The 15631-nt window shown below is 27.4% G+C and overlaps 2 long non-coding RNA genes across 2 annotated transcripts; one reads left to right on the plus strand and one right to left on the minus strand.

Moving 5' to 3' along the window:
• Positions 1-6190: 6190 nt before the first annotated feature.
• On the minus strand, positions 6191-14254 carry LOC126551460 (uncharacterized). The gene is made up of 3 exons (XR_007605358.1): positions 14155-14254; positions 6480-6716; positions 6191-6399 (listed from the first exon to the last, which is right to left on the minus strand). It is a non-coding gene; the product is annotated as an uncharacterized LOC126551460 (long non-coding RNA).
• LOC126551463 (uncharacterized) lies at positions 8323-15380 on the plus strand. Its single transcript, XR_007605361.1, has 3 exons — positions 8323-8624; positions 9246-9459; positions 15211-15380. It is a non-coding gene; the product is annotated as an uncharacterized LOC126551463 (long non-coding RNA).
• The last annotated feature ends 251 nt before the right edge of the window (positions 15381-15631 follow it).

Here is a 15631-nt window from a genome sequence, read left to right on the forward strand (position 1 = left end):
GCGCGCACACACACACACACACACACACGCGGACGCGGACGTCGGATTCAATATGGCGCGTCGCGCGCGAGTTTGCGTGTGTGTGCGTATCGTACCGCTTATTAATGCGCGAGACTGTCGTGTGTGTGTGCGCGCGCGGGTCGTGTCGGTGCGTGCGTGCGACCGGCGCTGCCCGTGTGTTGTTTTTCCACCGATTCTTCTTCGTTTTCGTACACCGATCGGGGGCCCCCCCCCACTCATCCCCACCGCCCCCGGTCCTCTATCGTCGTCGCCGCCGCCGCCGCCGCGACCCGGCCGTGTGTATCAATGTCCCGCAGTCGGTCACACTCGTACACACTCACACACGCGCAATCACCCATCTCGTCATTACGTACCGCACGCCGCCGGCGGCGACCACCACCTCCAACGACGACGGCGACGGCGACGCTGCTGTGTGTGTGTGTGCAGCTAAAAACCACCGCGACCTCCCCCGACCGCCGCCCGCCCCTCGCCGACCGTCCGGCGCGCACACCCTTCCATCGCGGTCCGTTATTATAATAATATAATAAAATATATTTTTGTATTATACGCGTCGTACGTACGTATTATTGTATACACGTCAATGGTATATTATTATAATATTTTTAATATTATTATATGTATATGGTGGTATGTACACGACGTGATGTTGTACGTCGTATATACCCGCTCCCCGGTATACCGCTAATGACGACGACTGCGGTAATGGTTATAAACCGGCGACGAGTCCGCGTCGACTATACAAATTCAATCGCCGTCTGCACGCACGATATATGTATCGACGACCACGACAACACTGTCGAGGTCCTCTGTCGGTTCACGGTCTCTGCCGAAAAATAATTCCTACCCGATTTTTAATCACTTTTTCAACCGAAAATGTATAAGCGTCGTTGGTATTATAATATGCAGGTCGTACGAAATGTAATCTCCCCGTTAATGAACAATGGTATAATATAAAACTCGTAAGAAACCCAGACGACAGATGGTATATTATTTTTGTACCGCGGTATCCGAAATTTAACTAGAACCGTAATACGAGACCAAGACCCATCGTTCAACACTAGTACACTACACTGTGTTTTATTTATAAGGTTGTTTTCGGTCACAATTTCCATATTAATTTGAAAACCAAACATTGAAAGAACAACGCACTACACTCGTACTAAAAGATCAATAACACGAACAAATATATTATTAGGTATGTCAGATGAGCGTACAGTTACGTCGTACGAAACGTTTTCGACTGTAAAGACGGGAATGAAAAAAAACGATAGGTACCTATTGAAATCATGAAGATTAAAAGTAAGTAAAAGTTTATCTAAACTGATATTAAGTTTCTGAAGACTTTCAAATTCTTAACTAAAGTTGAAATTAGTCTAAGATTAAATAAATATTAGTATTTACAAATTACAATTGATGCTAATTGCTAATTATTTATGTATGGTAAGAAAAATCACAACTTTTCACCCTTATCGGGTTGGTAATTCGGTTAAAATTTAAAAGTTAACTTTTTAAAGAAATTTTCCTACAAATTTGAAATTACATCAACCGAATGCGTACTTACGTCGTGTCGAAGAGTATACTAAAATACTAGTTTTTATATAAGTAAAATACTAGTTGCCGCACACAGGGTCTAATCAAAACAAGTCGAAATAAAAAGTTAAGCCTAATATTATAGCACAATTGTTTTTATAAGCCCTACACTAGTGAATTCTGATGTTAAGATTTTGACGATATTGGATATTTTATTTTAAAAGTATTGATTTCAAAAATTTTGAATATTCCACTGTTAATTAAATTATTATTTTTCGTACTCGTTTAAATTTTCATTACATACGGATATGAATTTTAAATTATTTAAAAGGATTTGTAAATTTGAAATGTCTATAAATAGCTTAAAAAGATAAAATATTTTTAAGTTTATCATATGTAGGTATAGAAAATAATAATATCAACTTTTGATGAAAATATTTCAAGTAGGTATATCTATGACTACGATTATTCGATTTTGAATTATACAATAAAATATAAAATTGATATTTTTTTTAAATACCGATTTTCCAAAAAAATGACCAATATCCTTAATTTTTTTTTCGTTGTTCTCGGAATGTTAAAAAGTTTTGAGAAATGAGAACCTTATACTTTTGAGTTCCTTTAGTACCAATTAAAGTTGAAATTCGAAGCAGATGGTACTGCCTTAAATAGTAATGATGGACAAAAAAAAATACCTACATACATAATTGTAGAATCAATATATTAAATTTATACCTCCATTCAAAATTTAAAATAAATTATTATATGATAGCAATATAAATACATCTTATTTATAAATAGGTACTTATAAATAATAAGTTATAATATTAAAAAAGATATAATATTTTGGCTAAAAATAAGTTCCAATAAGTAATACCAACAGTAAAATTAATTGAATGGCGGACAATTTCCCCCCGATTGTTTTTGGCGTAGTTGGACATTTCCCCCCCAACATATTTTCGATGCGGACATTTTCTCCCCATTTTTTTTTAAGTTTATTATTTAATATTTAATAAGAAATTATTTTTTCCAGTAAAATATAATTTTTTTTTTATAAATATAATCAATTATATTATAATTACCTATTATAGTAGATGTATATTTTTGATTAATTCAATTACTTGAAACAATTAAATAATAGTAATATTATATTTAAAAGATTGTCTAAATAAAAAAGTAATAGTACTAGCATATTGTATTATTCGCTAGCATCTAAAATTAATAAACTATTAAAAATAAAACAGGTACGGGTTTTTTAACAAAAAAAAATAAATAAATAAATATGAAAGACGATTACAAAATATGTGCTTAGATATAAAAAAAAGTATCAGAAATTAAATGATTTTTACAAAATATATCATTTTTATGTCGAAATTTTTAGACTATATATTTCATAAATATTTTTAACCTTTTATACTTATATAATTTTTTTACGTTTTATTATACAATTTTTATTATATTTATGAAAAAAAAAGGAAACTTTTAACCTATTTTACTTACCTATATACAATTTTTTTACGTTTTAATTATATTTATGAAAAAAAAAAAATGTAATGTATAGTATAAATATATAAAGTTAATTGTAGTATAATTGATTATATTCATGAAAAAAAAATAATTTCTTACTAAATAATAAATAATATTAAATTATAAAATAATAAACTTAAAAAAAAAATGGAGGGAAAATGTCCTACTATGCCAAAAACAGTCGGGGGAAATTGTCCGGTTACCAAATTAATTAGCTATATCAATAGCATCTCAAAAAAAAGGAATTATGAAAAATATTTACAATAATATACTAATATTTAGCCTATTTTGGTAGCTTTACTCAACATTTTTTTTCATATAAAATAATGTATCATTAAATTTAAATTTAACACATTCATATAAGTATACAACAGTGATTTACAATATATTACGATCGAGGTACACTCGACACGACGCGCGACGGTCGACGACGCCTACTATATAATATTACGGAGCGGTTACCTATACTTTTAATTTTTTTTAATTTCATAAGTATACAGTTTTACATTTTACTAACATTTTTAAAAATTAAATCGAGTTATTCCTATTAATAGTGTTTACTGTAAACGTTATTCACTACAAATATAACTTTAACTTCCGAGTAGTGAGTACTGATGAGCTAAGTTAATAATAATTGTCATTTTTTAAATTGTTATAAAATATTAAATTTATTTAAAAAATACTATGAACCAGATACCAGAATGCTATTTCCAATTTGGGCTCTGTGTGGTAATTTAATTTTTCTACGATGTATGAACATTAACATTTTTTGTATCTAATTTTTGCCAAAAAAAAAAAAAAAAGGTATATTGTAAAACACGGATAAAAACTTAAATAGATTTAATAGATTTTCTTATACCAATCCAAATCTCAAATCGAAGAGCTACATTTTTTATTTTAAAAGTTTTGCATGGCCAAAAATTAACATGAACTACCTACCTAGTTAAAATTTTTTTTTTTGTTTTTTTCAGTTATTTTAGCTGTAATATTTTTATATGTTTATTATACTATACTATAGTTAACATGTAATAAACATATAAAAATTCTACAGCTAAAATAACTGAAAAAAGTAAAAATAAATCTATTTATTTGGAACCAGAATAACGTGAAACGAATTTATGTATAAAAATTATATTTCTGTCTCATATATAAAAAAAGAAGCATAAGCTTTAAAATTCGAGTCCTACTTATTAATAATAATAATATGATTATAATATTGAACTACCTTTATAAAACGTGGAAAGTTTATTTTATTGGTATTTGGTATATAATTAATAATTTATACTTATGCGTATACGGCTTTACGTTTATATTATACATGGAATTGTATTGCGTTTTCTATAGTATGTATAATACATCCTATAGGTACACACGTATTTATACCTACGAAGAATTTTCTATACGTATTACTAACGCGCGTCAAAGCGATTTTAAATTCGCGGCCGCTCACGCCAATTTCGACGGACCCGCCACGACCTGGACATTTCCTCATCGGTCGACCGCTATTCGCTATTCCGCCTAGATTAGGTCCCTAGTTGAATCGTAATTTGGTTAACCGGTGGAAACTATATTAGACCTATGCATTCAGGCGTTTTGCTGCCGGTGGTCCGCGGAGTACTTGACCACGTTACAGGAGAGTTCCAAATAGACTAAAACAGTCCCCAATATCAAAGTAAATGATATGGTCGTGGTTATGGACAAGCAAAGTCTTCCACTATTATGGTGTCCTGGCCGGGTAACGGAGTTATTGCTCGGGATCGATGGTAACGTCCGTGTTGTTCGAGTGCTTACATACGCCGGTGTTGTCATACCCGTAGTCAAGCTGATACTAATGTCAACCAATTAAATTAAAAAAAAAAGGGGGGGGCAATATTCGTACGAGTGCGTGAGACCCAGGGTCGTGTTACCGCTTAGGCTGTATAGGCTAAAATCTAGGGCGGCAAATATTTTGCGTCAAATTTTAACGGTCGAAACGAAAAATACCAAATTTTACCTATGTAAATTTAGTTGGTAAATTTATTTTAGCTTATGAACGACGAAAACCTTAATCCGGCTCTGGTGAGACCTATAATTATTGTAATACCTGGACACTATTGTCTATTGCACACAACACCTCGCGCCAGCCTAGCCTTTTGTCGCTAGTCGCTACCACGCCTGTATGCCCTTTTAATAATTTTGTTATGACTCAGCGGTTTAAGTACCTATAGAACTTTGATTGTGTTTATTATCATACTATATTATACTGTTTTTCTGTGTTAGTCATATACGTCCATTATTTTTTTATTAATATTTTATATGTTATAATTCATTATATTATTATTTTGTTTTTGTTGATTTATTAGCAAATTATTATTGAAATTATTATTGGTAAATTACTATTATTGGATTTTTTCGTTACTTTGTTTAGTTATTATTATTATTTATATGAGGACAAACTCTATGTTCATGAGATTATTAAAATATTTTTTTTATCCTTTCGTATTAAAAAAAAATATGACGACCTATGTTGGGTTGTGATTCCTGCTGAAATCATTCAAGCTTCATACAATGATATTATGGACATCCACTTTCGGGTCGACGCAGTTCTTGTGTGAAATGACTCTCACAGTCTCATGGCGGGGAGGATGTTCGAACGCGGAACTATTCTGCCATGTAGATATACATTATACATGTAATTATATATATATACTCGCTTCGGACACCACGGTGTAGCGTAGATAAAAGCGCCCACCAAGTTCCCCCTCCAGTGTCCGGTGACAGTTCGTCTGGCGATAGCTATGTCGCTAGCCAGACCGTTGACCTATACAAGTGACAACTTTTTGTCTTTTTCCAACGGTTGGGCCCGACACACGACGTACACGTCTCTGTCCTCCCACCATTATTGCGTGCCATTTTTGTGCCGCCACACCAAATCTTGTGGTCTGCAATTTTTTATATTCGACAGTTCTGTCGGTACGACTTAGGCAAATTATTGCATATTAAAACGTAAATCTAATATGTACTATAAGCGGACAACTTTATTCAAGGAAAAGGAAATTAAATTTTTTTCACTTGCAAAAATCTTACGTAAATAAAATTTTTAAAAGAATAATATTATATTTTGGCTAATAATAGATGTTTGAAAAGTTTATTTATTTTGTTAAATAACAAACCATTTATCTACAGTATTCGTCATTGAAGGTAGGCGATGAAATGAACAATTTTTGTATTATTGATGTGAGTAATTATTATAATGTTTTTTGGTAATTTGCAACTAGAAATAATATTGTTACGTATTGGTTCTTTTTTAGATTGAAGACCCATATTATTATCGATATTATCCTGCAAAAGAAAAGAAAGGAATTAAAATGAAGAACATTTACGCTGTATTAATAATATAGTAAATAGAAAATATAGAAGACCTCAAAAATTTGACCTCTGCAATTAAAACAATTGCAATATCTTCATCAGAATGCGAACGGGCCTTCAGTTCTATGAATGAGATAGTATCTCCAAAAAGGAATACTCTAAGTTCTGAACATATTTCATCATTAATGTTCATAAATGCTGTTGGTCCACCAGTTGAAAAAATAAATACAACAAAATGGATTGAATCTTGGATAAAAAAGGAAAAAGACTTGCAACTGAAGAAAATTGTCCTATAAGAATAAAAATAGCTGAAGAAAATTCTTATTTACTATATACTTATCACTATGGAATCTAATAAATTATAAAAGATTAAAAATGTCTGTTATTTATAATTTTTAAATAATAATTTTAATAAATACAATTTAAAAGTTCCTTGTATTTTTTTTGATCATACATTTTAAATCAATACATATACCTATGATAAAAATAATAGTTATTTGATTTGCAGCACATCTAAGAATATAGTCACAGATCCACTCACAGGACGAAGTCCCCCAAGGGTCACGTTTAGACTAATTTGCTCTGGAACGCTAATTGTTCAACTACATTTAGAGTCCATCTTTATTTTTTTTTCCAATTCAACCACTGCCATACATACACGGACAAGAGAAATAGTTACCTTCTTATACAAAAAAAAAATAAAAAAAATACCTTTAACTATAGTTATAAATAGGGCTCGGATTTTAAAGCATAGTATGCTTCTTTTTTTAAACATGTGATAAAAATCTGATTTTTATACATAAATTCGTTTCACGTCATTCTAATTCCAAATAAACCAATTTATTTTTGCTTTTTTATGTAAATGCTTTTTTTTTGCTTTTTTTCCAATTATTCCAGCTATACTATTTATATGCTATTGTAATAAAAAATAATGAAAAATGTAAAAACCCAGAATGCAAATATTAAATTATTATTGTATTCACTATCGGCTTGTTTATTAAATGTACCTATACTCTATAGATTATCGATCTACATAATATAGGGCTCAGTACCTATATAATATGGATATCGACCATTTAAAAATTTAAGGTTTAGTGTTGTAATTTGAAACTTCTTGTTTGAAGTATGCACCGATCACTTCAGTGGATGTAGAGAGTTTCTTTTCTATGTATAAAATATTCTGTCAGATAATAGAGTCAGTTTCACAACTGAAAATCTAGGGAAATACATGGTAAGTAGTTATATTTTTTTTAAATTTAAATTAATATTTCAAATTTTTATGATAATTTTGACATGTTTTTTTAAAACAACCGTGTGCTTTTTTTAGTTGCTTATTATATGCTTTAAAATTCTAGTTATAAACTATAATATCTAACGATCAGAGGTCCTCTCGCTGTGTCATTTTCTAGTATAGTATTTTTTTTTGTTTTTCGATATGTACCTATGCTATTAAAAATCAAAATATTAATTTTGAGTAATAAGCTTTTTTGTATTAAATTGTTTTAAAAAAATGAAAATACATTATCATTATGTTTAGACTATTATGAAGAAAGAAACGCGGATAGGATATTTAACCATAAAAATATGTCCATGAAATTGTCTGATCAATTACAAAAAACATACATTTTTATTACTTTAACAAGATAAAAAGTGTTACTATAGTGAGTAGTGATGTATAAAAATCTTTAAAAATAAATATTTTTATTTATTTAGTTGTTTAAATTTATAAACTCATAAAAATTATGTTATATATTTATAATTATGAAATTTTTCTGTATATTTAATATTTATTATATTACTAATTTTAAATATATAGCTAATAAATTATTGTGACCAATATCAACAACCTGCACAGTGCACATAAATATATACTTATATACATCAATGTGTGTAATATGAGAAATGCGACCGATAATATAATACCAATAGCTATCATTAATATATTATGCGGTTAAAAGGTGCGTCGTCCTGGCACCCGTAATTGATCAAATTTCTTCCTAAACAATTTCATTTTTTAGTATCCGATTTTGTCGGATTTCAAACGGCTCCTGTCTATTGTTTATTTATTTTCAAACCGCTACCGTAGAAAAAAAAATTTAACTCAATTTCAAAGTTATTTCAGTATACCTAATTTTTTTCAAAAAAACAAGAGTTCATTAGGAACATTATTGACAAATTTCCATCGAGTGAAATAACACGTATGGATTATATAATAAAATTACTCCTAAAAAAATTGCCCAATGTATGATTTTTTTTTATATTTTTACATATATATGCATTTTTTTTCATAGTTTTAAAGCTATAATTTAATATTATTTTAATAAAAAAATCACAATAATATTAATATAGGTATTATATGATTTTTAAAAAGTTTAATAATTTACTTATTTTACATCAACACAAGTTTAATCACACCTTTTTTGAGACAGTTTTAAATCTGTATGAAATGAAAATGAATTTGTGTTGTAAAAAAATCGGAACCCTTTGGAAATTTACCTGCTCGTAAAACCTTTTTTGACGGGACCCGTTTAGAAATTCATCTTTTTGTAAAACGGGAGCTGAATGGGCTACGAACTCCGATTTTTATCCATTTTAATACAAACAATTTTTTTAATTATTATCTGATTAAAAATTTAAAATATTATGGATTTTACATTTATTATATGATTCATATATTATTTTAATCAAAATTAATCGAATCACATCCACGTGGATACAAAACTATACCTATATAAACACATTAAACAAACATCACGAGGTTATCAAATCTCACAGCAACTACATTGTTAAGTAATAAAACGTAAATCTTTATTCTTTAGTGGAAGTTTGGACCAAACATTAAAAAATGTACAATGCATAAGAAAAAACATATATTGAGTGATATTTTGAAACTTAAAATTACAAATTATGATGAAGCTACAGCTACAGAGTAATGACGACGGTCGTCGGTTAACGATGCAAGCCGCAAGAAGTAGAACACCATCACCGTTAGGAGTATATTGAATATATAACTTTATACTCATAACTTCATAGGTAAGTTGTAAAGTGTTATAACTTATAACGTATTAACGTCGGTGTCTAATGTCTATATATATTTTATTTGAGGGTGTGTCTCTAAATGCATATAAATCTACTATATAAATTAAAACATGACTAAAAAGGTTTTAAAATATATAATTTATATATATTTAGATATTCTGTTTATATTAGATAGATTTATGTTTATTTTTATTTTATTTACAACTGAAATTTAACATAATATAAGTAACTCTCTTTTTTTTTATTCACTTAAAATATAATCACTGAATAAAAAATAACATACGTGTTAAAGAAAATAATTTAGGAAGTTATAGCATAAAACTATATGTACTAAAAAATATCCTTATCTTGATAATATTAAATATTGTCCTCAAACATTTTGAAAGTTTGACAATTTTCTTACTTCTTAGTCATTACTTATTAATGATCGCCTATAATTTATTAGTTGGACTTGGACATGCGTGACTACGATGCGAATTTATGAATAATATATATTATATTAGGCGGGTCAATATTTTTTCACCCCTTTGGTGACTGGCAGTTTCTTCCTTTCAATTTGATTGCCCTTGTAAATAAAAACGTGTTGTATTGAACTAGGATTGTTTAATTACTCAGTTTTACTACCTATTTAATTTTGATAAGAATTTAGAACATTATTTTTAACTAAGAACCAGGGCAATCGTTCAACTGTTTACAGTATACTAAATTTCGTAAATGTATCTACTGTCTATACTCTATAGTCATCAATTAGTTTGTATATTAAATTTGATTTCAATGATAAATCAATTCACACAAAACACGATTCCTAGCTGAGACAATGTGTTGGTCAGAGTGTCTAAAGACTAAAGATATTAATTTTATTTTATAATTTAATTATGTTATAGTAGGTATTATTATTTTATTAGTACCTATTAATAATTATTTTTCTATTAAAATATACATATTGTGTTGAATGTTGATATGATGGTTGAACTAATGTTTTCCAAAAACATTAATTTAAATAATATATAATATTATTACAAAATAAATAATTATTATTATAATAATTCGAAAATATTCAAGTTCCTATTATAATTGATATATTTTTAAATAAAAACAATAAATTGAAAGTTGCTTTTGAGTAATATTTTCTATAATTTATTTGTATTTTTTCCGATTATTTAAAACAACATGTATTAATATTTATATAGTAGGTATATAATATATATACAGACTTTCTTTTTACTTGAAATGTACATGATTGATTTTCCCTATTCTTAATTCTTAAACATTTAAGTATAATAATAATAAATATATTGAAATGTAATCTATATAATTACAACTAATCTCAAATTTATAATATTTACAATACATATTTTAATAATTAACTATAGTTGAATAGTATAAAACTAATTATAATAGTATGCTATTAAAATATAGAATATTATTAGACCTAATAATTATAAATTATTTTTTAACTATATAAATTATAAACCATATATGCACAATACTTCCCGCACAAAAATTTAATTATTTAAATTAATACCTTATGGTTATATTTTATAGTAGGTATATTTGTAATACGAAATGAAAGTTCTATTGACAATCCCTTATTAAATATTAATAATTAATTGTTATATGATTTATCAATAATAAATGTTGAGCTAATCTATTGCAAATAAATAATGATAAAGAAAAAATTATAACCGTAGGAGTGAGGGCACACGCTATGGCTACGTATTGCATATTAAATATGAAACACGTGAATCATGATAACTATATGTATATCTAAATAAATAATAAATTACATTTATTGAGGATTAAAATATTTAAAAACGTGCGTTTGTGAAAAATTCTTACTTAATATAGGTATGTGTATTGTGTCATAATAAATCGATGTTGTGAATAACAGCGCAATTATTATAGATAAGTATATATTACTTTAATAAAGTGTAAAATACATGGTAATGCATTCAGATTTTTTAAGAATATTTGTTGAATCAATTATTGTATAAAAAGTGAATAATGAATAATGTATTAAAAATCAAAATGCCAATGATTTCTTCCATAATATAGGGACAAAATTGGTAAAATATGAATTTAAAATTATACGTACACAAATATGCGTATTTTTGTTGCAGATTTTACATTTACTTTATTTAAACATTTTAAAAATAGTAAAGTCCTATAACTGTATTACCTAATTTAAATTGTAAAACCTTACAAATCGAATATATTCGTTTGAATAGAAAATTATTATATTGATAAAATTCTTCGAAATTGCGTATTATTTTGTAGAAGACAACCATACAGACTTTCTTCAGTGTCTTCACTGTATGATTTTGTTTTTCATCATGTGTGATGTATATATTCTTAAAATCAATTTTTGTTTTTCCAATAGATATTAGGTATTTGGTATCCATTACACGAGTCAACACGAGACAGGTACGCTCAACACATGCTAATACAAAGCGATTTCCGTAGTTTTTTTTAAAATAGTAGGTACCTATTTCCTTTTTTTTTTTACTCTAATGAAACAACTAAATACCGAACAACGTCAGTCATTGAAATTGATAATATACCTACTGTTTGGAAATGCCTGTTAAGAGAAGTTTCAATGTATTTATCTAGATTATAAATAATTTGTACAACTTTTGTTTAATGTTTCTAATGATTGGATTATTTGTCAACATTTTAAAACTATTATAGTTTTATATTTGTACAGTTAGTTTGAAACGGAGTTAAAGGCTTTTCTACGTTTATGCCATTGTAATAATTATAATATTTACGTACTAGGTATATATATCAAAACGTATTGATGTGGTAAACAAATTATTGTTTGCATTTTATCATAACTTATAATTCATAAGTCACATGTGTGTATGTAAAAAGTATTTATAATAATATGTACCCTCGACCATCATAGACATTTAATAATGCAAATTGCATACTGATATTAATACAATATTATCTACTCAAACATAGTGTCTTATTGACGGTAATAATGTATAGTCTGCAGTCATTAGTCACATGAATTGTTGCTGCACGATTCATAATAAAAACTCAAAAGAATGAATTTATGGAAGGATAAATTTTCCAAAATTTGTTTAGTAATGACTAATGTTATGAAGGAAAGTAATTACATTGTGGCATTGTGCAATGTGCATAATATAAGATTATATGATTACACATATGGATTATAGGTATAATTATTTATAATTTATAACAGTAAATCGAAATTTGACATTATATTTTACTAAAATATAGTATATTATAGAAACGGGTGTAATAACACCCCCGAAAATCTATTGTTATACCGTAATAATATGAGGTCTATGACGTGATGATGATTGATATATGTAATTATAATTCTTGGAATTTAGAACGATGTATATATACGTATAATTTATTCCTCTCCAGAAATGTTTATCTATATATATTTCAGTATAGTTGTGTCATGCAAGAAAAATTTAATGCTGACTCTTATATATATTATCCAATACTCTGTCAAAAAAAAATAATCGTTATATATCGTAGATATATAGATACTGTGTTATACAATGACAATAACATTGTAGAATATAACTACCTACTTATGCAACATATTTGTACGAACGCCATTTTTTTCTAGAAATTGATAAAAAAATTAAAGAGTAAAGCGATTGTTCGTCGAACACGAATGTTTTGATTGTACAACTTTTGGTAACCATGAACACGAAAAACAAGGTCAATGTGGTGTTAAAGGTGTGTTCATTAAACACCAAAAGATCGGCGTTATCGATAAAATTATATAAAAAAAAAATGCTTTAGTGCCGCGAACCATTCACAGAATTTTTAAACGGTGGGGGAGTATGTGTATTATATAAATATGAGTTTTTTTTATTATTCAGTCATTTTTGTCTATTTAGGTTATTTTTTAATTATATTTTACGGTTTATTATTTAAAAAACAATGAAACAATTTTTTAACAATTTTTGTTTAACTTATTTTAATACCTTCACATTTTATTATTATTAAATAGGCTGTGTAGCTGTAATTTCATCGTTAAACACCTACCTATATAAATGAAATGATTTTTATTTCATTTTTTAAACGAAATGTGGGCGTGGAATATGTTTTTTAATATTAGTAAGACTCGATATTTAAAAAATTTGAATGCATAAAAATGCATATAGAGCTAGGTAAACATTCCAAGGGACAAGGAAAAAATTAGTAATCAAGGTTTTAGTATAGTTATCAAAGTTCAAGTTATCAGGACTTGACCTTATTATGCTAAGACGGTGAAATAATAGAATAATTATCTATAGTTTATCGACATATTCGGAATTGTAAAATTTTTTATACAGATTTAAAAAAAAAGGGGGAAGTAGATAACTGCTCGTCTGTTCTACTGTATAGTGACTATATGATGTGTAATCATTGAGTAAGTCATTATAGTATTATACTATTATGGTGAATACATAACGTAAATGTGATATTGTCATAAATTATTGCATTAAAATAAAGATTTCGGGCGAAGACGGTGAATCTATACTATTGAGTTTTTATTTGTGATACATTTATTTTGCTATTATAATAATTAATTTTACTATTAGTAATACGATGTACGGGCAATGAGCATTATAAGTTTATAAATAGTATAAATAGGTTTAAAATAAATCTAAATATTTGTTAAATGTCATTGCGTATAGTACCTCTAGTTATACTTACACGTATTAACTGATGAAGAATCTTGTATTAAATATCCCCAGTAATTTTCTTGTGCATAAAAAAAACTGTTTAATAAGCATTATTATGTGTCTGAAATTTTTTATTTTGAAAATTAGAAAATTTTAACTTTAAATTAAGTTTAGTTACGTTTCTTTTCAAAGTTAACGCGTTTAACTTAACGAGTTAACAAAATAAATATAATTAACTTTTAACTTAACTTAACTCAATTATTTTAAAATAACTTAACTATTAACGAGTTAAAAAAAAATCGTTAACTTACCCAGTCTTGCATAGTAGTATAGTGACTCATTCAATGACGAGTGCACTTCATAGTTCATACGATATCCTTTATAGACATACAACAGAAACTAGAAAGACTCCTAAGATTTTTTTTAATACCTAAGTTATTTATTGTTTTTGAAACAGTGAGTTTAATAAAAAAAAAAATTGTTGTAAAATTAAAACGTAAACTGCAATTTACTTTAATCAAAATATAATTTTTGTTTTAGTCTTTAAATAATAAATAGAAAAATATAATTGATTAATAGAAAAAAAGTAATAATAATTGAATCATTAAAACTTTGTTGTTTTTGTATATGAAAATAAACAAATATCTATTATGCCAGAATTTGGGATAAAAAAAAATAAAATTGAAAAACTGAAATACGATACACAATATTATAAATTATAGTATATTCGTACTTATCTAATCAAAATATGTTTGTTTTCAACTATTATAATATAGTTATTCGATTAAAAAAGCCACAATAATTGAAACATCCTGTATCCAAAATACATATTTAATCTGATTCAGATTATCTGAATACCTAAAAATAACAATAGGTACATGATTTAAATTAAAATTAGAAAATGTCTAATGGAGAATACCGTCACAACCATATTTAAAACATATTGTTATAAAATAAATTTACGTGTAACACGTGTTTACATTTATTTGTTTTAATTGTATATTATAGAAAATCAACATATTATTAAATATAAGTTCAAATGTAAAAATATTATCTATGATTTACACTAATTCAGTTTTTGTTCTAGATATTTTAATTTGAAAGAGTTTTATGAGGGAGTACCTGGTACCTAATACTTATGTCATCTACCTATGTCGTCAATCATAATAAAATGACATCACAGATCATAACCGCTGTTCGAGTTGTCTTTGAGTAAATTGTCTTATTATCAAACTAATATTAAAAACATTATCTGTGTTTCAGTATTCGTAGTACGAATTTCATACTTAGTTTTTTTTACGATATTTCAATTTTTATATTTAATAAAACTACGTAAAAAATTGCATATTTTGCTTAAAAATTAAAATACTTTAAAAAAAAAACAGATAACAATATCACATTCTTAACTTTAAGTTTTTTGATATGTCAACTGACTTTATAATATTAAAGATATTGCAACGCAGAATTAGTTCTGCCGAACGCAGATTTGATGTTGCACGATTGTAAGA

This window comes from Aphis gossypii, chromosome 3 (genome assembly GCF_020184175.1).
Source record: "Aphis gossypii isolate Hap1 chromosome 3, ASM2018417v2, whole genome shotgun sequence".
In the NCBI taxonomy this organism is placed as follows: domain Eukaryota; kingdom Metazoa; phylum Arthropoda; class Insecta; order Hemiptera; family Aphididae; genus Aphis; species Aphis gossypii.